Below are 25,751 nucleotides of genomic sequence, written 5' to 3' on the forward strand. Positions count from 1 at the left end.
TTAGATTTAAAGTAAAGCTTTCAAGTTTACAAAGTAAATACCTACCTATGTACGTCAAACAAAAAGCATTTCATTCAGATAGAAAGTTTATTCAATATAAATGTAAGGAACTACTACAATTAATTAATTAATTAATTACCAAAGTTTACTGAATCAAACGTTTGCTGAAGCTTATTTATTCCGTATACCTTTTACCAATGAACTTTCTCACATATTTTTTTGTGTAGCTATAAAGGTCACACTGTGATAAACTGCTTTGGTGACCCAATAGCGATTTTCATCAAACGCATAAATATCGAGCGGGTCAACAACTACATCTATTTCCTTCAACTAACGTATTTAAAAAAAAATGTTGAGAAAAAGTATATTTATCAGTTCTTCATAGTTAGTAGTTCTAACAAGTAGGTACATATTGACTAATAATAGCGGTTTCAGATGGATTATTCACATACACAATACAAATATGACATACTGAATTTACTTATTAGGTATGAGTCTATCTGTTTGTTTAAATGGAAACTCTGTATCCGTCACAGACATGGAACGCAGAAATAATGGAAAGTGCGTTGGCTTCTGGGTAGGCTTTAATAAGGTTCAATTCTCGAGTATGGGGAAATATGGAATAAACTAAACACGTGTTAAAAGAATAATGCTATTTTCAATTGTTACTTAATTTAAAAAAAGGTAATTTTTCAAAATTTTATTTACTAAAAAAAATGGATCAATTTATTTATAGACAAGTTCATTTAATAAAAGACACTTGAGCAATTTACATATTTTTACATACATCCATAATATGTATACATTACATATAAACATATATATTTATATAAAAATAATGCAAATGGAAATTTCTCAATACTCCTTTTTTCCAATGCGAGTCGCATGGCTACTTTTAAGCTTACATATTCTCTCAACCGGCTTCGATATTTGTTTTTTTATGAAGTGCATTTCACTGAATGATCTTTCATAGTAAACAGTGGTAGGAAAAATCGGAAAATTTGAATTGACTTGATTCTTGGTCAACGTATAACTTCGACCAAATTTTTTCAACTGTGGTATTATTGAAATGGTTTTTAAGTACTTGGCCATGACTAATTTTCAATAACGCATATTTAACGTAAGCCCAGTTAATTAAATAAAATACTGAAAATGATGTTAATCTCGTTTGTAGTACAATGAAATTTTCATTTGTCATCATCTCAAAAGGCGAAGTTACGATAGAAAGAGTTTAAAAAAAATTCAATTCTTTGAACCTTTTATCATGTTCCAGATTTAGAGAGTGAAGACACTCTGTTATTTTTAAGCTTTAATTTTAATTTAGAAGTTGTGTTTGAATTTTTATCTTCGAAATCACTAAAAGAAGATAAATTATAAAAATTGTCATTTTCTTCTTCTGTATTCAACAATTTTCATATTTTTATAAATATTTTTTAAAAATATTATTCTTTAAGGCGCTGGTGGCCGCAGCAAAATCCTCTGGTGGCCACACATTCTGAGAACCACTGGTATAGACTAGCCATTATTATGTGTACGTATGTAAATATTTTTTTCCTGTCAATTTTCGTATTATATATAGTAGGTACGCCTATTAATTGCGCACACTGCTTACAAAAAGAATATTCGCACATATCTGGAACGGGTGTAAAAAATGGGCCTAACGTGGATTAAGAATAATATACGTATTTCATATTAGCGTGAAGCAAATTTATCGGGGGTGTTACGTACTGGATTTTTGTTTCCATATAAAATGGCGTATTAAAGTTGATCATTCGATCGTACATCAGGACGCCCACTCGTGAACTAAAATTTATCGCCCATACAAAATGTTTGCAATTGTTTCGAAAAAAATATATATACTGCCGGATAGGCGTTACCAGAAGATATAAATTTGGCGAGCAATGGACTACTGCGTAAACTGTACGCGTTTTCACGTGAAAAGGACGACCATGGCTCCACTGCTAGCAGACAGGAATATTATGGGGTTTTTTTGGAATGAAATGAAGCACAATGCTATCTGTGTCGTAAACTATTTGAATACATTACGCAAGTTGGTATTGATTCGAAATTTGAAAATTACCATGTCGCAGCGTATGTAGTTTGATTGGAAAAAATATAAGTATTTATAGACTTGAAAATGCCAAAAAGTTTACGGATAAGAAAATGAACGTGTTTTAGCTTATAAATAAATTCTCACAGACGAAACAAAATAAATAAATACGAAATAATTACAATATAAAAAGAACTTTTTATATACCTACCTCGTTTTTAAATTTTCTGTTGAATCATATAAACTTGACAATTCTATGTATTAATAATTTAGGACAAGTAGGGCAGGGCAATAGTCAACAAATATTTTTTTTGCTATTTTGCAACAAACAAAAAAATATAGAATACTGAAATGTCATTTTGATTTCCATAATAATGCACGTATATATTAATAATTTAGTTTCTAGGCCCACTCCCTTAGCAACCAATAATAGTGGATTGGATTACGGATTTCTTCCGAAATAACTTTTCATACAAAACAGAATTAACTGAAAATGAATTAAATTCTACTTAAAGATGGCCAAAATTATTAAAAGAATGCATTGGCATCGTGTTCTGATATATCTACAAGTTTCAAATGTCTAGGTAGTCCGGAAGATAGTTAAAAATCGATTGCAAGATTTATACTGGATAAACCACCACCAGACAAACATGAATATGAGCTAAGAAAAACGTGGTAAAATACAAAATGTCCTGAACTGAAAAACCTGTCAAATTATTAAATACCATAAACCAGACTGAAGAAAACCTGGCTATTTCAGCTTTTTAAAATATAAAATTAATATTTATCGAGAATCTAGGTTTAGTAATCATAATTATCGGCACTAAAATCAAATGTAGGTTATGGCTGCCTTCAGATCAGTCTGTAGATTTCCCCTACCCTCTTTTTCCTCTCCAATCTCTTGAAGATGAACCTATTGGGTGGTATTGGATATCTTCAATCATTGATACATGGTCTTCTAATGGAGTTTAATATTATGAGGGACAAGAATAATTAGCAGTAGTTATTAGATTTTTAAAACTGAGATAATAAAGAAATTTAATATAAAACGATCATGATAAATCAAAATATTTTTTTTTATGACGTTGATATTGAATTTAAAAAATTATTATATTAAATTTGAACGTAGATGATTTTTGTTTTTATTTTTTATATATAGAATTCTCCGATAACGTTAGTACCTTCGTATATATTGAATGATTTATTACAACAAAACAGTGTATTGGCTTATCGAGATATGTGTGATTGAAGTTTTTGACAGAGTTTCACCTTCTGAAGATTAATTTCCGGAGTAGAACTTGTTCAATCAAAAACCGACGTATGCAAGTTATCAACATGTCTTTTGCACATGACATATTGAATATAGCTAATCCAACTTCAAATAGATCGTTTTCTATACAATTATTTAAACATATTTAGACAGAAAATGGAAACTAAAGAAATAACTCATTGGAGTATGTTCTTTACTACTTTTGAAATAGATTAATACATATAAATCTACTGGTATAATCTTATTAGCTATATTAATATTAGATGCAGAGTTGATCACTATACTCTTGCAGCATCCATAGATCGCTTAAGCGACAATTAATAATATTATGTTGTTTGGGAATATCCGGTTTATGATGGTCAAAGGCGATGGCTGATTGAAAATTTAAGACGTCAAAATTATCAATTACCATTTAATCTTGAGATATTTATAGCTCAGTCAAATATCAAAGCGTTTTTGTGTATCAAAATGTTTCTGAAAGAATGTAACCTGCACGTATGAATTAAAATAGTACATTGTTAATGCTAACGTGTAAAATTATGTACCTACCCCTTAAGAATAATATGTATTTTTTATTAAGTACCATACTTATAATTATAACTGTAATAACAATGTATAAATCACTCTACATGAAAGTAACAGTAGGATAGGAAACAAATACTAGTTTCGAGATAATTTAACTTTGATGTTTGTGTCAAACAAATAATATATATTATATACATATAACTATGATATGTTTATTTTGTTTTTTCTGCAGTTTATAATTAATATATGGTAATGGTAGGATGTTTTTGTATAATTATCATTATTAACAGTGGGATATCTCAGTTATCCCACTATTGCTTTGAAGTTACAGGACAATTTATATAAATGCAACACTGGATTTGTTTCTTTTAAATGGGGCATTTCTATTTAAAAAAAACTCAGTAAATCATCTCAGTATCTCAAAATTGACTTTTTTCACTTTGTCTCACTGTTGCTTTCAGGTATCAAAATGCTAAATAAGCCTCGGCTGATACTACGTAGCTTAATCATAATGAAAACGTATTAGCTGTAAAATAATATTGCAGTATTTGCTATGTACCAACTGATATCGTGGTTATAAACACAGAAAGCTGCAATTATAAAAACGAATCATAAAATAATGTAAAGTTATGGGTCATTTTCAACTAAAAAATGAGCATGTAGTAGAGAAATTATAATATGCTAAAACAATATAGAGCAGCAAAAAATATATTATGATAATACTTGTTCTGGAATATTTCGTTTTTGGGATAAAGGGATTTAGTGTTATTAAAAAGTATGAAAATATTACCGCTGTGGTGAAAACCTTGAAATATTTTTTACTTCATATTTAATATTGCTTCTGTTGATCACCTACCGATCTGTATTTTTATTGAGCCATAGTTGAAAATCTCATTGGTTGCTCAGAGTTATAGCGCCTATACACGCGCATGGATTTGCTGGCACCAGTAGTATATAACGCCCAGTTTTAAAAAAACTTTAAATAAAATTTGTGATTCATATTTCCAAAGTAAAATTGCGTCATCTAAACTAATGATTTTATTACGGTTAGAAATATACGTTGACAAGACCAGTTCCATTTAAAAAAAATACCAATATTGTTGTTAGATAATATTATTAATGTAATGCATAGATCTATATATATAATTGCCTTAGATGTCAGTAGTCATGCTTTGAATGGACCTAAAAAGCTAAATTTTTCGTCTGACTCTTACCTGAAAAAATACTACTTATATTATAAATATGTTACTACTGATAGATAATTTACACTTAAAAATTGTTCAGCCACTGTTTTAGTTGTAAATGAGTTCTTTACTTTACAAATCAGCCATTAATTGTATTCCAGTTTTGGTACTGATATTTTATAAACCTCACCATATGTGAAAAATACGGATCGTAAAACAATCCTTATATTGTGTGGTGAATAATATGATAAACACATTTTTAATAATAAACATTGATATTGTGTATATTATAATAATATATTCCATCTGAGATTTTTATTGGCCTAGTGAATAATTTATTACCTGTCACCTTAAATTTTCTCTGTATTGTTTTGAAATTACTTCTTTATGTTCGGTAAATGTACGAGGGAAACAGAACGTGGTATGTATTATTAATTGCGATAATAAACACGCCGTTAGCGTAAACGGGTGTTTATTGCTATGGGGGAAATGAAAAATTCTGACTAATATAGGTTTTTTCATAAACCTCCATGGTATTATTATTTTAGTGATATTTGATACTATTCATCTCATTATTGATAACTTGAATATTAGTCAGAAAACATATAAATGTTAAAATAACTTTTTATTACTGTTAATTGTTTTTTACCGACTGGCTTCTGATTTGATTTTGTTAATTAAGGAGAATCGATGATATTAATTAGTGTAATGTAAAAATAATATATTGAACATTTAATTAATTGTTTGATATCATTTAATGCAAGATTTTTAGGTACCCAATGTATATTTAGACATGCTTTATATGCCAGTAGCGAAGGGTGGAGGTAGGCTGTTAAGATCCTGAGTATCTTGATTATGACTAATAAAGTTTAATGTGCACTATTTATGGCGGATCTTAACAGCCTATCTCCACCCTTACCTATTATTATAGGCACAGTCACAGTGGAAATAAAATTATCTTACAATTTATTATAATTAATAATTACATTATAATGTCTGTAGGTAATTTGGTGATATAGGTTTCATAGGTGTATAATTTTTGTCCTTCAATTATTAATAATACCTACACGATATCTTTCGTTAAAACAATCAAAAGGATTAATAATATATAATTAAATCGCTAGAAATATGATAAAGATAAACTGTTAGTACATTTGTATATTATAGCGCCTGTACACGTGCATGTATTTACTTACACCAAAAGTGTGTATTTTAAACTATTGCGATAGTAACTGTTTACACGTAAAAGTGCTGACTGTCTCACCAATTTAATTTTTCAAGAATAAGCGAGACGCAATGTTGTCATTGTATGGTACTATTTGACAGGTCATGAAAATCGGTTAGCCTCAAAATGAGTCTCTCAGTGGTGAAGTGTTTTTTTTACCGGAAGGTTCACCACCATCGTTCTACTGCGCAGACGCAGATATCACACGGTCCAATTGTCACGTGAAAATTCAGAAGCTTCTGAACTTTTTTTGATCCATGCAAGCAATCTTACAATTTACACGATAATACGTGTTTACAGGTGCATTTTTTGTCATGGTCACGATAATACGTACTGGCAGCCGTAAATCAATACACGTGTGGACGGGGTATAAGTGTGTCTCATGTCAGATCTTGTACATAAATTATAATATCTTTATTTCGAGACTAATTTCCTCTGTATTAGGCTTTTTGTATAAACGAAAATGTGAAAAAGGGTCACTTATAATTAAATTAGTTACAAGTCATTTCGAAATACAGATTCATTTACTTATAGTAATATTTACATTTTTACTGAAATGAAAACGCATTTCATTAATTAATTGTACACGTATAAAGGGTTTTTCATGTAATGGACTATTATTATTTAGACGAATAATCAGATGATTTAAATCGCAAATACCCGGAATGTAAAAACCCAATGAAAAATGATAAAACTTACCATTTTAGGATATTAATGGTTTTGTAATAACAATACCTGCGTTTGTAAGAATCCAATGCAAACTGACAAAACTTACCATTTTTGTATTATATTTTGTTTACAATCACGAGGATATTAATGGGTTTGTAGTTAGTAATACAATTAGACTAAAATCTTTCTGGAATCGTAATTATTTTCAAATGTTGTAATAAAAATGTATATATTATTATGATTACCTTTAGGTATGCATAATATTATAATATGGTACGTAGTCGAAATTTCAAAATATGTATGTAGCTAAAGTAAATGTATGATGGTTTGAATTCGATACCAACTTAAATTCAATTGAAATGTAAAAATAAATATTGTGTATGGGGAAATGGCATCAAGTTTATGCTAATGTGTGAACCAACTCCTGGCACTGAATGCAATTTATCACAGCGAAGCAACCTTAACGACAGATCAATAGTTTATTGCGGCGGCTCTCAAAGTGGAACTGATGCATGCAAGGGGGCCCGTGAATGGCTTGGTTAGGACAAAATAATCTCTTTTATGGTGTTAACTATCGATAATTATTGATGGAAATGCATTGTATTAATTAAAATAAAACAAAATGGTAGTTCTAGTTTCACTTATTACTATTATCAGAAAATTTCTTAAAAAAAAATTAATTACTGCCTTTTAAAATTTGTTAGTATAAATATCTGTATTTTTGTATATTCTTTACCAGTTAGTAATGTCCGTTTGAAACGGAATAAATCGTTTTTGACTAATTTAAAGATAAATGGAACTAGGACTACATAATATTGTGATTATTTTAATTAAGTTAACTTGCAGTAGAATGATGATGATGATGATTTTATAACTAGTTCATCACTACACGGACAATAAACATAATATACGCAAAAAAAAATTGTATTCTAGTATATTAAATTTTATAATAGAGCGGCTGTCTGGTAAAAGTTATATTATTATGTTATTTTTAAATCCGAATCGCTGAGCATGTTATTGAAACCTGCGCCCTGTATTCATTCCATGGATAACTCTCTGGCTCTGGTATCCATCAAGCTGATGAAAGCCCGCTGGCATGGATTGAGGCTTTACCGGCGCTCATTTTTTTTTTTATCTCATTCTACCTAATGTCTTTGCAATTTACAGATTTTATCGATGGTTTGATATTCTACTGAGAAATGTTCAAGGTTTATGATTATCCTGGAAGCTCTATTTTATAATATGACCCCGTTTTACGGGATATTTTATTTAAAATACGGCAAATTTATTAAATGAAAAAGCATGGAAACACTTTAAAAAAATATTATTTTTAATAGGATAATTATCATCTGAGAAAAGAATGATTTGAACGGCAACAGAATCCATGAAGCTATGCTACAAAGGTACGTATCATTGCACCTTCTTGATCAAGAATCTAGCGATCTAAGCGATGTAGGTCTCACAAGGTCACGAGACGTGGTGATGAAGCGAGAGAAGCGCCGCGACTTTTTGCTTGCCTATGCCAGGATGCAGTACCTAAGTAAATAATACTTAGTTGTAAGTATATTAAACGTTTATCTACTAATGATATGGTAAACAGAGTGATAACTTATTATATATTGATATTTTATCACAATGTGGAATCGCGGCAGAAAGTACTAGCAGAGATTGGTTACCTACTAATATAATAATATTATAATATTGATAAAGGCATGCCTTTATGAAGCACTGGTGTACATTGCAAGCAGGTGTGCTTTATATACCTATAACTTAGCACCGATTTGCATTTGAATGTAGTCACATTTGGTACCTATTACTACAGCCAGGTAAGCACAACATATACCTACATACATTATATGATATTCTATACTGTAACGATGTTACCTGTAATAATATATGCGCTCGTATTGGAAAAGTATTTGGGAATTTGACGGAAAACATTTTGTCACATTAAACATCAGTGAGGTGTTGCTAATTTGGTGTGAACAGAGTATTTAGATAATATGTACGACGTTTAAATTTTATAGTATAAGAAAAATAAGGACAGCTTTGAAGAGAACCTAATGCTTGTTACATCATGGTATACGATTACATAACTGATGGAGAAGAAGAAAGTAAGATAGTATTGAAGGATTGTTACGTTATAAAATTGGTTACAAATTACATTAGGTATACAGTTTTTTATAATTATTATTAACTAGAAAAAAATCAGGTAGCATTGTCATAATATTAAAATTTTTGGATGCTAAGTTCTGCACTGTACGTATATATCAAACTATTATGAGAGTATCTTATCATTTGTTTTCTTTCACGTATTTCAGTCAGATATTTTAACACTATGGTAGCCTATTTTAAGTATACAAGACGTGATGATTTTTTTCGTTGTTTGTGATTATTCATCTAAATATTCTAAATTATGAATATTTGTATAAAAACTTGCTTAGCATTAGACGTGTACTACGCAATGTATTATTTTATCTCAGTGTAGCCCTGGTAAATAAAAATTGAAGCATACAAATGTAAACTTGCTATAAATAAATCTGCAATGCGAAATAATTATTCTAACAATTTGTAACCTTTTTTTCAGTTTCAGATTAAAAAATTTGGTTTCGTCTTCATAAAACGAGGTTTTGTTTAATGTCATTGAGTTATTCTGTACCTTTGTATCATGTTTACCATAATAAGATAATACTATTGTTTTTGTATATCCCCATTAGTTATAATTTATACTGCATATTCACGGTAAATCCATATTTTATTATATTAAGAGCCTTGTAATTTTTTTATCACGTGGAAAACAGGCTTATTTTAATTTAGATCTTCTTTTTAGTGTTAATAATATTTTATATAGAAATACGAAAAAATATGCTATGAGTTTTATTTTCCCGTGGTAATCCATGCATACTATGCAAACATTAAATATAATTCATTTGCAACTTTAAAGTAATCACCAAGTCAGTCCAGATTAAGCTGTGGTAGTAAACTTTAATAAAGAAATAACATGTTTATGTAGCCAGAGCTTTCTCATTGCAAAATAAAGTGAAGCTTCATATGTAGTGCAATGGTTGACCCAGTAATTGCACAAGTACTTTGGAATTACTTGCCATTAGTGTTATATGAAATTATTTACAAGAAAAGAGTGATTGCCCGAAATTTGAAATTTAATTGAGTGAAAATTTACATTCTTGGTTTATACTAAAGCGTAAATATGTGAAGCAAAAAAGACACTGGTTTAGTTAACTAAAAATGACTTCTCTTTACAGGGTCATTTGCAAAGAACTTTACACTACTGCTAGTGCTAATTTTTAGGGTCTGGAAAAAGACAATCCACCACGATGAGTAGATAAATAGGTAATCATACTACAATTCTGAATTATTTTTTAGTTGAAAAATCCTGTAAAAGTTGAATAAAACTGTTTATAACTGCAGTCGAGGAAGTAGGTAATCATAATCCACATAAAAAATGGTCCCCATTGCGTGTGTCGTAAAATTGGAATGCCAACTGAGTAATATTAATATTAATTGTGGAGTTTACCAACTTTACAATGATTCATGCGTTTGCCAAATAATTTCAAATGTCAAAACAGAAATATCATATTAGACTCTATTTAACGTCCAAAATTTTTGGTTTATACAGATAATACGAATCAATAACTGTTGTAATTATATATATTATTTTTCATTATATAGTACTCGTATAATTACAGAAATATGGAAACTTGAGAACACCGCAAAGATGTATTATGACTGTGGATCCCACAAGGGGATCTGACAGGGTTCTAGCCTAAGGCCTGGCGTGAGTAAGATAAACATACATGACATATTTGCTCTAATCGTAATCAATGAATGATAATATTTAAAAAAATGGGTAATTAATGCGATGCAATTTTATGTGATATTATGACGATACATTTAAATGATAATTTACGCAAAGAATTTTATTTTATATTATTTAGTGTCTTTATCGACTGTGATTTAAAAATACAAAAGCCGATTACCAAATGTAACGCAATTTAGAAAGAGTATTATAAAAACCACTAGTTAACTTCGTCGCAGTTAGATAGGATACACATAGTTTAGTGGTTTAGTCGGGGGAGTGAGGACTCAGGTTAAAATCCTGTTGGGTGTCAAACATTTTTTTTTCTCTAGTTTTTATATATTTCTCAGAAGTGTTTTCAAATTATAATATGTTCAAGAAAAATGGTAGTTAAAATTGCCATTTTTCATTTCATTATTTTAAAAATAACCTAACCTAGACAGTCGTAACTTAACTTACCGGGGATGTTGACTGTCGGAATGTTGATTATGGGGGGTTTAATTTATGATAATATATAATGGGTAGGTACTATTTGTACCAGAGTAAGTATTTATTAAACTTATGAATGATTCATGTTATTTTTTATAACATCTGTTGAAATATATAACTGATATAAAAAAATCGGTATCCTTTGCTAAGTATTGTATCAAAACAGTGGTAGCGCGTGTAGAATGGAAAATTGTTGTGCCACTTATGTTTAATGCAACACGTTAAACTATTTTCTTTTTTACCCTTTTAGTCGCACAAATCAACTGTTAAAATAGTGGCAACTACTGGTTTTCTTAACATTCAACTGAAACTAGAGGTCGTGCCGGAGATTTTTTTCAGAAATTATTATAATTCCGTATTCTCGTTCACCAAGAATATATTTTTTAAAATAAAATATAGAGATTTTCATTTCTTCAGAAATTGCTATTGAGATTTAAAAGTATTCGTGAAATTTCCACCTTTCCCGGAATATCTTAATAAAAACCTATTTTGAGGATTCTGGAAAATTTACAAGCTCTGATAAAAACATTAATATTTTTATTAGGTTCTACATTCAAGTATTTTTTAAGCAATGGATAATACACAGTATTATATACGAATGTAGCATTCGTTATTGAACACTTCCATACAGTACATACTTCGGAATATCTCAGAAATGTAATGTGAGGTTGAAAAATTATAGGTACAATGGCGCGTCCATCGGATTACTATGAGCATCGACTAGGGATTGCTATAAATACCGAATGAAAATACCAATACCGGTATTTCGTTATTTCCTATTGAATACCGGCATCTCTATAAAATATTATTATTTTATAGCACGCGTCATTGCTGGTCTCCAAGGGCGTCGATAGGTAATAGAAGTAAACCAGACATCGCGTAAAATACAGGGATACCGGTTTTGAAATTGCAGTATTGCAATCCCTTACTTCGACTAACGAATGCTACATTACCTATAATATTTTGTATGTTATTCATTGAATACGGAAAGCTACAATGGCTTTTTTGATCGACTTCCAATCTAGAATCATCACCAATATAGAGACATCACCAATATAGGTGATGTGATCAGTCCAGGAAATCCATAGTGTAAACGTCCGAGGTTAAAATAAGCTGATAGTAACATTGCGGTTGCTAGGGTCAGTTTCCAGCACTTGGTAGTAAGAACCGTCGAGTTTAGAACATAAGTCAGAACAAGGCAATGTCATATTTCGTGTCAATAATCTTCATTATTGGTACGAGCGCAGTTCCATTAAATTGTTATGGTTAATAGACGATAGAGCGAATAACACCCTGATGGTAGCCGATATGGAATAATACGCGATGAATAATTTAGGATGATAGGACACGTTATAGGTTATGGAATCGACGATGATAATGATGATGAGTGGCTAGATCTACAGATGAATTGACTGATTGAGTATATAAGGTCAGGCTGTGGTACAGAATTCCGAATTAGGATGGTAGTGATATTTATTGATTATTTTCGAATGCATATTTAGTTCAAATTATAACCATTTATTTAAATATGCAACAATCATCATTTTATACAAACAGTTTAACATATTATTTCATTCGAAGTGTGAGTAATAAAAATATCACAGCTTGACTAATAGTAATAGCTTTGTAATAGACTAAATAGCCTTGAAGATGATAATGAAATTTTATATCTATAACTTACTTGAAAGCATTATTAATGGTAAGATGGAGATCAAATATTGACCCTCCGAAGTAATTAATACTGCAGAGAATTTATAATTATAAATAGGTACTACCAACGGATGCAAAGTTAGTCTCGATTAATTAATACCAAGCCAAGAAAAGGTTGAACAAGTATCGGATTTACATTCCGGCTATCAAAATTTTCGTAAACATTTCATTATGCTATTTTCTTAAGTACAATATAGCTATTTTCTACTGCCAGCCTTTCCACGTGAATGGTTTCCCTTGTAGATTTTTAATGATAATTTGGCTTTGTTTCAGATAGAATAATAAAGTAAACGTTATTTTTATGACCCAAGAAATCTATTTTTGTATTACGTATAAATATTACGACTGTTTTCATACTTTTGTTAACTTTTGTTACTCCATCAATTATATTCTGTAAATTTACATTATAACGAATGTAGTTTTATTCATTATTGGTTATATATATTTTATTTATGAATAAATTACTTAATCTAACCTTACTAAGAATATTGAAAAATTTACGCATTTCTTCACAATATTTCGGCCACATCATGAGAGAACAGCTTTGGCCAATTTATTACCCAACGGAAGATCAAAAGTTAGCATGGGCCATTTTGTGAGTTTATAATTATCGTAGATCAGTATGAGTGTAACTTCACTGATCAATCTAAGTAGTTAACACAAGAAAACGTTTCTTTTATTGTTATTCCTTCAAAATAACACGGATATCACTCGAAGCAATTCCATAAATAAGGATGTTATCTAAACAGTTACACACAACTGAAGAACTGAGAAGAGAATTGAAGACATCAGAAGCTATAGAGGCGCAGATTGTGACACGGACCACAACTTGTCAATAGCTAATTTTAAAGAAGAACTCTCGAAAACCATCCACAAAACTCCCAAAATAAGGACGAAATACCACGTAGAAAACCTTAATATCTTATCTAAAAGAGACTCTTATATTAAGAAAGTCTCTAATCGAACCAAAATACGGGAAGAGGGCTCGATATCTCGGGATGTCGAGGACCGGTGGCAACAAATAAAACAAGTCATCCATCAAGCGGCGGAAAGTGCATTAGGAATAATAACAAAAAAACAATTTGATAAGTCTTGGTACGATGACACGTGCCGGCAGATAGTAGGTGAAAGAAAAACGGCAAAAACCCTTTGGCTACAAAATCCACAAAAAGAGAAATATTTAAAGGAATACACAGACAAGGCAAATAAAGCTCGAAATCATTTGAGAAAGTGTAAAAGAGCCTTTATGAAACGCCGTTTTGAGAAAATGGAGGAAGAAGCTAAGGCCAATAATACAAGGTCATTCTTTGCAGAAGTCAACCTGGAGAAAAGAGGATTCCAATCAAGAACGTCATAAATCCGAGACCCACAAGGTCATATAGTGGCGAAAATGACTTAGTTCTTTAATGTATGGAGAACACATTTCCAAGATTTACTGCAAAGCTCTAATCCATCCATCTCACTTGAATCTCCAACTGTAGACACAGCTGAACCACTTATTGCACCACCCAGCAGAGCAGAACTCAAAGGAGCTCTTCGGCAAATGAAAAACAATAAGGCGGCGGGCAACGACAACATTCCCACGGAACTACTCAAGCACGGAGGGGAAGCTCTTCTCAGCTCCCATGCTGGGGTTGTTTAAACAAATCTGGGAAGAAGAGAGAATACCTGACGAATGGAGAGAGTCACTGGTGTGCCCAATCCTCAAGAAAGGAGACAAGCACAATTGCACAAATTATCGTGGCATATCTCTCCTACCGACAGTGTATAAAGTTTTCTCAAATGTTGTCCTAGCAAAAATGTTGCCTTATGCAGAAGTTGCTCTGGGTGACTATCACTATGGGTTCAGGAGAAATCGGAGCACAACGGATCAGATTTTTACACTGCGCTAGATACTAAAAAAGAGGTGGGAATATAACCAAGATGTCCACTGTCTCTTCGTTGACTTCAAAACTGCATACGACTCTGTGGATAGAGAAACTCTCTAGAAAATATTGAAAGAGTTTCAGTTCCCAGAAAAACTTATCAATTTGATTAGGGCATGTACAGAAGGATCGCAAAGCAGGACACTTATTCAAGGAGATGTATTGGAATCCTTCAAGGTGACAGGTGGGCTGAGGCAGGGCGATTCTCTATCACCGTTGCTTTTCAATCTTGCATTAGAGAAAGCAGTGAGAGAAGCTCTCAAAAGTGACGGAGGAGTCGACCTGAATGGATCCCATAAAGTTCTTGGCTATGCAGATGATCTGGTGATCCTGGGCGATGATCAGACACATATAGTTGATATTTTCACTGCATTGGAGGCCACGGCAAAGAAAATTAATCTTCAGGTTAACGCAGAAAAGACCAAGTACCTAAGAGTGTCGAGAAAAAACCGAAACTCAGGAAATATTGTAGTTGGCAATTTCATATTTGAAAAAGTAGCACAATTTAGGTACTTAGAAACTGGGATCTCTGAAAAAAATGATCTTGACACAGAGCTTGCCTGCCGACTGAAGAGTGGAAATAGAGCGTTCTTTGCATTGAAGAGCATATTTGAGTCCAAACTGCTGCCCAGAAAAACAAAATTTCGGGTATACAACGTGATCGTAAAACCTATAGTAGTTCTCTACGGATGCGAAACTTGGAGCATTACAGAGAAACAAGAAAAGGCTACCTAAGTATTTGAAAACAAAATTCTCCGAAGAATACTTGGACCGATTAAAGAGGACCAAGGGTGGCGCATTCGTAAGAATGCCGAACCTTACGAGTCTTTCAAGCCGAAGATCAGAAATATTCTGAGGGCAAGAAGGCTGAGATGGGCCGCTCATGTTGTAAGGTGCGAAGAAAGCAGAGCTCTCTACAGGGTCTACAAGGGAGTCCCAGTGGGTATCCGGCCTCTAGGCTGACCTCGGAAGAGATGGTCGGACGCCGTCAGCAGGGATGCAGCAAAGCTGGGTGTGACCGACTGGAAAAGAGAAGCTCTAAACAGAGACGCCTGGAGGATGGTTGTGCAGTCGGCCATGGACCTAAATGGATCTTAGCGCCAGTTTAATCATCATTAATCATTAGTATAATGTGAAAGCCACTGAAATTGCTTGGCTCGTCGCTGTATGTGAACTGAAGGTTTGAGGAATACATTTTTTTCTGTTGCGAAATATAATTTTTGGTAATACGTTCAAGGGTTCAAATATTCATACATTTAAACGATATACTACCATTAAGCATAAGTGTTTGTGTGTGATTTTTATAAATTAATTAATTTTTAATTACTTAAAATATAATTTTGCCTTTTTTACCATAATATCATTATTTTATGATAGAGCTCATTTTAATATTATGTACATAAAAACAAACTAAAATCTAGCACATATTACTGTAACTTGAAATAAGTAGATAGAAAGTACAGTATACGGTAATTTTATGAAAAATACTACACTTGTATTTTAAAATTAAGTATTTATATAAAATAGTTTCAGTGATCTGCATAGGATACGTGTATTGTAATACTTCGACTGATTAATATAATTTACATAACCTTAATGAATTTGTATGAAGTAATACAAAATTATGCACACACTCTACATACTAATTATTTAAAGAAGGCACCCTATACGCCCTCCAACGTAGCCGTAAGTTAGTAACGTCTGCCGTCTACTGTTCGATAGGCAACATAAATTTAATACGTTCTTGACTTACGAGCAGACCAGCAAGTTGTAGCTTTCAAAGTAAACAAATAAATTGCACACATGGCAGAAGCAGGATGGTTTCTTGCTATCAAACTGTATGGCTTTTTGGTTCATCGGATATTTTGGTTGTATCTAACAATACATTGTTGAGTAAACACAATAGTGATTGCCCACTTAAATATTAAATATATATTTTGTAAATAAACAAATGTGAGTAACTTATCTAATTAAAGTAATTAAACAGTAAATTAAAATATAGGTACTAATAATTATTTTATCATAGAGATCAAGATCACAGTGTTGGGAGAGGGTTGCAATTAGGGAATCTAATACCGAGCCAAAATTCTGATCGCGGGATTTTGGGATTACAATTGACAATCCCGGGATCCTGGGACTGGTTCCGGGATTGGCATTTTTTTGCATTGTTAATATAAAATTTTTATATTTACAAATAACATTGATAAACTCGGTTAAAATCAATCTAGTATAATTTATACTACTTATTTAAGACATTTATTTGTAATATTGTATACGTTCAATCTTGGAAATACATAAGTTTAATGGAATAAATAATATTGTAATATAAATAATAATATGAATTTAATATGAGATTGCTGTTTCTGATAGTAAAGACTTAATGAATGGGTTAGCGAGATTTAAAATAGTAAAGCAAATAAATCATGGTGTACTTATGGCCTTTCCGCTTCATAAATCTAATTAGTCAGCCAAATATGAAACTGCCGTAAAACGTATGAGATCATGGTGAAATTACTTTGTTAATAGTGCGAAGCATTGTTTATTCTAATCTTTCTCATTTTTTATTCATTTATGTGAAAAAATAAAATGAATCGGCAACTTACACATGGGTATAAATCAAATTTCATTGAAACTCAGTTTATCTCTAATGTAGTTATTTGTTATTAAAAGTATTTTTTGTTATATTTTAGTTTTTATTTTATTTTCCATAAAAATTGATAAAAAAATCAATTCCGAAAGTTTCGGGATAATGTTTATCAATTCCGGGATTCATAGGTATCAAAAAGAGCTCGGGATCCCGGGATTGGAATCCCTAGTTGCAATACTATGGATGCCTTATTAATATACTGAAAAAAACGTATAGTCTATTATGATAATTATCATAAAAAATATTAGGTTTCCAACTTTTCACTGTGTGCACACTGCTTTAAAGAGATAATACTACTCTACGTATTTATAAGTCACATAAGTTAGAAATTTTAAATAGTTAAAATAACCTAAGAAGAGTACGCATTTATATGGTATTTAAAAAATAAAGTGAATACTACACACCAATTTATTTTAATTATTGTTGGATTATGATTAGTAACAAAGCCCTGTGAAACGAATTTAATTTCACGGCTGGAAAAAAAAGAATTTTGTTTTTTAATGTGTGTTTGATCCAGTACAAGGACTCAATCGATCGACAAATAGCCAACAACAATTTCTTGTAAAACGTCTGTTAATTAAAATGTATTGAAAATCAAATTAAAATTTATTTATTTTGCATAGGTATAATGATTATAACAAATTATAAATTCAAAGCGTTCATGACATAACATAAGAATGAAATACCGAGTGAACTAGGTTGATAAATCTTATCTTAAAAACTTATAAAACACCATCCACCTAAACTCATTCTCACGTAAGTGGAATATATAAATATCCAAAACAATTTGATTGAACATAGTTATCGCCCTCCCTACTGGCTTTAAGAGCGAAAGTGGTATTTGACTTTAATATGATTAGCGAAGTCACCTTCAGAGAGATTCTTTCATGATAAAATAAATAATATTGTCTAAATATAAGCCAAAGGATAAAACCGCAAAATGGTGATATATTCAGTAGCACCGTGGCTTATGCATTATTATTATTATTACGGATATTGTTTTGTTTATGGGATTTGAACACGTCATAGTAAAATTTTTATCTATTTTATTCTAAATTATTGTTAAGATTTGTTTATTTTTCTGATTTTTTTCGTTGAATGTCAATTTTGAATCATTTTATTTTTAGTATTTTACATCAGCGCATTTAATGCGGTGAAAAATTGTAATCAAAACGCAATGGTGTACTATTGCGGATGTAATTCTATATTACCCGGGTGGAGGGATTATAGTTTTGCAGTATGGTACCATAAAAAAATAGTAAAAGTGACTGCTAAAATAAGCCCATTTGAGTTTTATCACATATAATATATTTATGCATCCTCGTAAAAATCAACATGGAATAATTTAATAATTTATAGGATTTTAATATTAATGGATCATGATCACGCTAAATATTATTTAAAAGTTAAATCATTTGAAATAACCGTTTGAGACTTGGAGTTAACCACTAAGCCGAAACAATAGATCGGTTCTCAGTTAATGGGAATCACACCACTGTTAAATTTATCCCCTTTGGTACGTACGTGACAACGCATTTAGATTGTCATATAATAAGACCACGACAAAATGTGTCTGCCCACATGATCCAATCTAAATTTTACATGAAACAATTTCGGGGACTTCAATTATTGTTGGGAGTGAACAATATTTATGTTATGTTTTCAGCACAAAAGCTTTTTTTAGAGTAGAAACTCAGCCGAAATTTCGCCATTTAAAATCGGATGAAAATTTTATGGCCTCGGCTATTGTGTTGTATTAGGTAGGTATGCTATATCAAGATAAAATTTTAGCTTGTTTACTTTCAGCGTTTTCATTCGGAAATTTGTTTGTTTCACATGGCGCTTATTTGCATAATTGTATATCAAGTGGGGGTAAGCTACTTTTAAGACGATTAAAAAAGGATTAAGGGTGGAAATGGTATTCTTACAGGTGGCCATACATTTTTCAATATGTTTTTCATACTTCACAGTCTATACCGTGAAGAATTCTTATAATTTCTAACGCACACACATAAATAACAAAATATAGCAATACTTCTTTATTGTTGTCATAAATACTGCTGTAAAACAGTTAGGTTTGTGTGTTGGCGTGTAAATGCGCAATTATTTAAAAGACTGAGAAATTTAAGAGCACAAGTAACATAATAGCTATAAGTATGCAGTTTTTATATAATCGGTAGAGGTTTTACCGAACTCTATTACTGACATGTCTTTGCTCTACAGACAAAAACAGAAGAAAATGTCAGAACTTCAATATATAGATACTTACGACTCTTACGAGACAAACATTCGTTCTTAAATGTAAAAGTAAAAAGATCGTTTCATTATAACTAATATATATAACCTGTACATCATAGATTAATATACCTATTCTTATATATCCTGCCGTGTAATATTCACTAGAAGTGTAAAGTAATTATGAATTATACAAAATACAAACCATCAAAAATGCCCACATATGTTTCTTTCGTAAAGACTCGTTAAATGTCTACATAATTGAAAGCAACCTGTCTGCAAATAATAATATATTAGCGAGGTAGTTGATATAATACAAAAACTACACCCTCAATTCACCACATACCTATTGACATGTGAAAAAGAATTCAAACATATTGTAACTGATTTAGTATTTAAAAAAAAAATTAATAATTTTATTTCAAAATTTTCATTATAATTCACAAACCCTCTACATAAAATGTTATTATTTTCATAGAAACGAAACAAGTTAAAATATTTTTATCTAACTTATCCCTATCCGCCTTCAAATGTTAAAAACATTGATAAACTCATTATATCAATATTATTATTTTAAATATAATAGTAATAGTGAATCATTTAAATAGTTATGTCAAATTTACGAATGAATAAGTATACAACAGAATAATACCATTGAGTAGAAAGGTGCTATGTGCCAAAAATCAAAAGTGTGGGAAATTAAAAAAAGTATTTTATTTGTTAAAAATATTTATTCATTTTGTTCAGTAAACTTACAATGCAGCACCAATATTACGCTTAATATGTTACAATACTTAAAAAAGCAATATATTAATAATAGATATGAAAAAAAATAATGAAATTAAAAATGGTGTACAATCCGTAACGATCATAAAATGTTATACTTCTGGAGCCATAGCCCTTTTGCAATTAAACGCATGATAGTACTTGGCACCCATTCCACGTAAATATGGTTTTTTGTATTTTTGGTACTTTGCACCTTTCTACTCAACGGTATTCTAACTGTGAAGCTGATTTACTCATCTTGGTTAAGTACCTACACAATTCCTCAATTTAATCCATACATGTAATATTTGTAATCATAAAACAGCGGGGACTAGCTACTATATATAAATAATCTGCTTAAATTCGAACTATAAATATAAATAAAATTCTTTTTTTTAAATATCTGTGCTAAAAAATTTAGCACCAACTAACTGATATAATAAAAAAGATATTATTGAATGTTAAAATTAGAATATGTATTGATATAAAATCGACTACATAGATACTAAATAAATCACAGCTTTATCAGTAGATAAGTATATGCCATAAACAAAAAATAAACTTGTATATTATAATAAAGTCAAATTCCACAATCTTATTGAAATGATTTTTTCGAAACATAAAAAAGGCAAATTATAAAAATGCGATAAATATGAATTAATAAAGTTGATAAAAGAAAGAAATTTACATTTAAACAATATTTCTTTTTTAAATATATTCATTTGCATTTTCACCAATTTTGAAGTTCGTTTAATCATCTTATCAGTATTAATTAAGAAAGACATTTTTGCCCACAAAAGGTGCGGTTAAAATAAAAGTACCTGGGTACTAACCTACATTTTTTCATTTCCACGAATAAAGAATTTAATTCTTTTCGTAAATGGAAATTTCTTGTTTGCTAGGTGTGAGAAAGGTGAAGGTAAAATAACTACAGAGGACTTATTCGACCCTTAACCCTTTACTGCGTAAGAATTTTTATTACAGCACCACCCATTCAAAATATTGGTTGGAACATAATACTTAGGCGAATTGAAATAGGCGATTCTTTGTAAAAAAAAATTACGTGGTTTTGTGCACTGAATCTAACTTGAGTTTTTTTTATATAAAGAAAAAATGTTTTTTATTCATTATTATAATAGCGACATGTACTCTTATTAAATAATTTATTATACAATACTAACTTAATGAAAATTCTCGTTACATATAAGAATTTTATTACTACTATTACAAGTTGGTTTCAATTAAAACTTGATGATTTATAGATTTCCAATCCACCGATAGCTAACTATCTATGTCATATATTTTATTATAAGGAACGTACGATGATTTCATATACACTACCCTAAAGTAGTAAATATTAATGAGTAAATATGGATACAACGTGACAATGCAACATATAAGGCCAAAAGGTTGAAGTATAATATGGAATATAGAAAAAAACCATACAAACCTATTTGGTACACGGTAAGCACTAGAAAAAAATCCCGCAGAAGGTATGCATGGCAAACGAAATGTATAAAGCAGTAATGGGGCTGGCCATTAATATAAGTCAGTTGAGTACTATCATGGAAAAAGCTATATCTCACCCTGGGATGTAGTAACGAGAAAGAAGAAGAAGGCTAATGACACTATTATATGTCCGCAAATTATTTTGAATGTGCTTTACCGATCATGATTGTTAAGTTTTAACTTGTACTGAAGAAATTATGACGAATACTGGGTCGTATGAGATATTTCTCTCGCATGTTTTTGAAATGTTTGCGTGAGAAAAAAAAGAAACATTTAATTAAAATAATAACACATTTTTATAATAATTATATGCCAGGTATAGTGCCACGGTATCACTGTGGCTTACTATTGATTTAAATGTTTTTTTTTAATATTCAAAAGAGAACTGATTTAAGGTTATATTAACCGAACTTGGTTGTTTTACGCTATTTGATATATTTTGAATATCATTAACGCCGAAAGGGTAAAAAAATTCTTCCCCGTTTGCATAGAAAACGAAAAATGCTGTTTGATTGAAAGTGCGCGCTTTCGTATTCCTCTTTTAAACTTTTCATTTTCGTTAAAAATGGCGTCTCTAAGTAAGACCCAGTTTCTTAGGAAAGAATTTAGCTTTAAGGAATGGCAGAGGGATGGCGTTGCGGTTGGCAAAGTTCTCCATAAATTTGCTTTATTAGCGGTTTGAGTCCGGGCTACTAACTTCTTATTCGCAACTTAAAAGTTTCTTTTGGTTTAATTATCAAATCGTAAATTAATTTGCAAACAATGCACGACTTGTAAACTTTGTATAAGATAATTTATACGCCAATTAAGGAATCTAGGTAGTATATCAAATTTATCCTAGCGTATTTCAAGATAATATAACTATGTGAATTACAAGACATGTACAGATTATAAATCATTAAATGGCATCATCATTTTATTGACATTAAATTTAAGAGTGGCTACGATCATGTAGATATGTGATCTTCTGGATGCCGTCCAAGAGTGGGATACTCCTCGTGTTAAATATCTCCTACGTATTTCATAATCCATGGTCAACTAGGTATCTCTCCTCTCTCAGCGAGACTTGCGATTACTTGCGATTGGTACATGGTCAAATGTTGGAAACTGAGAAACTGAGTAAATAAATGCATTATATTGTCAATGTATTGAAAAATACTCTTTTTTAATCACCTAATACTTATTAATAAGGTACACATTATCACTAAATATGCATTTTGGTGATTTCGTATGTTTATTGTAAAATAATTTCCAATATTAAAGGTTGGTTTGTGATTTAAATGGTTATACGTGGCTGATGATTCACTACGGTGGAAGGTCAAATTGATGTCAGTTGTAGCTACCATTGGAGCTTATAACCTAACCTAACCTAACTAACAATAACCGACGGATATCGGTCGAGTGTATTCGTTTCGAATAAGCGTTGCTCACGTGACCCTGACTTTACAATGAGACATCTCTAAAGTGTTTGTCTGATTTGATGTTTAATTGAATAAATGTGAGATTTTATATATTGGGCTTTCCTTTTTGTGGTTTTAATATAGTGAGCGATGGCATCTATAGTCAATAATAAGTGAAGACGATCAAACAGAAAATAATTGAGATACGGTTACATCAATAGAGATAAGTAATAAAGGCCGTGTATTCCATAAATTGTGGCATTCAGGTGCAGAACATTCAAAAAGACATATCGAGCAATTTGTAAAAATACATTACTGTATTTCATGATGAATTAGGTATCGTTAAGAACATTTATAAAGAATGATAGACCCCGTTGAGTTTGACATTTATAGAAAAAAATAAACGATACATTATCGTTATGTCGACAGCGCACCGGAAGACTACAGCTCCGGTGGATGGACCGAGTGAAAAAGGACCTCGAAAATATTTTTGCGTATAATTGATGCTCCAATGCATATGTGCATAAATGGCACAGAATGGTGTCGGAGGTATTTTAGATCTCCTTCAGACTCTAATGCCATTAAATAATAAAGAAAAAAACAGTCGAATCAAAGTTAAACTAAAAAATAATCTATAAAAATCATTTAACTAAATTTGACTTAGTAGGAAATTGATTCAAACGCTATAATATTAAATACGCAGTTATACCGTTTACAATACTGCAATCAAAGATGCATTAAAATTACAAAAACTACTTATTATTGAATTATTTGTAATAAATTAGCGCATTAGAATTTATTCTTTATTCGATTACAACATTTAAAGTATATATTTTAGATACATACCGAATAATTTATGAGTGTCTTGTTATATTGGGTTGAGAGTGTAGCTGCAGCTTCACGTGACTACTGGATATTGTCAATTCAATCTGTAACAAAAGATAATACAAATACGTTAAAATTATTAAATTAAACGGAAACCAGCATATTATATTGGTTATATTTTGAAATCAAATACAAAATAAACATTTAAATTTGGAATCGTGATGGCAATTTAGTGTATTATTGGCAAGTGAAACAACATTGCATTCATTGACGTTTTGAGTGATTTGGTTTTCAAAATTATCATATATATTGGATTGATTGAGTACATGAAAAAGTCTATATGGTAATGAGAATCGAATTGTTTTAAATTAACGGCAGCTGTATAGATAGGTTATATTGAATATTTATTTTTGTCATTGTATAATATCGGTAAAATTTCAATATGCTGGGTCCAGACTTGATAATATTATTATGATCAGAAGAAAGCTCATAAATTTAATATAGGAACATAATACAGTATTTTTTCAATAAATATTTTTATCTGGATCATAGGATATTAGTTTTTATAATGCATCCTTTTTTGTTTCTTGTGAATGGCTAATATATAATATATTATAAGTATATTATATTATGGATACAGAACTAAAAAAAATATTAGATAATTTTATAAAACATGCAACTACGCGTGTTTCACATAAAATATGAGAGTTATATAATCTACCTACACCTTCCAATATTGACAATAATTTTAATATTACATAAACTCAAAAGCCTTAATTAAACTTTCCATGTTATAATGAGTGGTGTAAAATAAAATTATTGCTAATTTTGTGGTATAAACATTTTATAAATAAATTATATCAATTCCCACCAACTAAATGATAAATCTCTTGAAAATAATATTATTTATTTTTATTTAATATATAATAGGCAGAAATTAAACATTATTTTATGATAGATCGTTCTGAAAATGAGTTGTAACACAATATCCATATATATAAAAGAAAGTCGGGTTAGTTACACCATTTATAACTCGAGAACGGCTGGACCGATTTTTACGATCTTTGATTATTGTTGGATTTGTCTCAGCCCCGAATAGCAGAATAACTATTAAAACATCGGAAAATTCACGGGGAAAAATAATATGAAGAAAATTAATTTTCTCATACATTTTGTATGCAATTTGAATGATTTCGATGAATTTGAACGATCAACCTCGCGGATTCGAAAAGTAAGAAAATCACAAAAAAATTAAATCCGTATACAACGCCATCTCTGATACATGACAGAAAGAATAAACAAAAACAAACAAACAAAAGAAAAGCGTTGTGTGTATTATCCTTTGACCTGCATACTACAGTGTAGAAAAGAAGCTCCTCGTGATCAGAATCCATGTTTTTGCAGAGTTCTTTAAACAGACGGGTCTTAAGAGCTCCAAATTTGATGTAATTTACGATTTTTATCAGCGAATCAAGTACCTCTTGCAGAGGAGTTGGAAGAGTCTTA

The 25,751-nt window shown here is 30.7% G+C and overlaps 1 protein-coding gene across 1 annotated transcript in view; it reads right to left on the reverse strand.

Annotated features, from left to right (window-relative positions):
• LOC147067095 (octopamine receptor beta-2R-like) overlaps window positions 1–24,352 on the reverse strand; it is a 36,783-nt gene extending 12,431 nt beyond the window's left edge. The window contains exon 1 of the mRNA XM_085953554.1: window positions 24,267–24,352. The gene's annotated coding sequence lies outside the window, so the exon portion shown is untranslated. The remainder of the gene's footprint in view (window positions 1–24,266) is intronic.
• Window positions 24,353–25,751: the final 1,399 nt, after the last annotated feature.

The sequence above is a fragment of the Rhyacophila brunnea genome, unplaced genomic scaffold (genome assembly GCF_057557595.1).
Source record: "Rhyacophila brunnea isolate RB1 unplaced genomic scaffold, BYU_Rbru_1.0 scaffold_4, whole genome shotgun sequence".
Classification (NCBI taxonomy): Eukaryota; Metazoa; Arthropoda; class Insecta; order Trichoptera; family Rhyacophilidae; genus Rhyacophila; species Rhyacophila brunnea.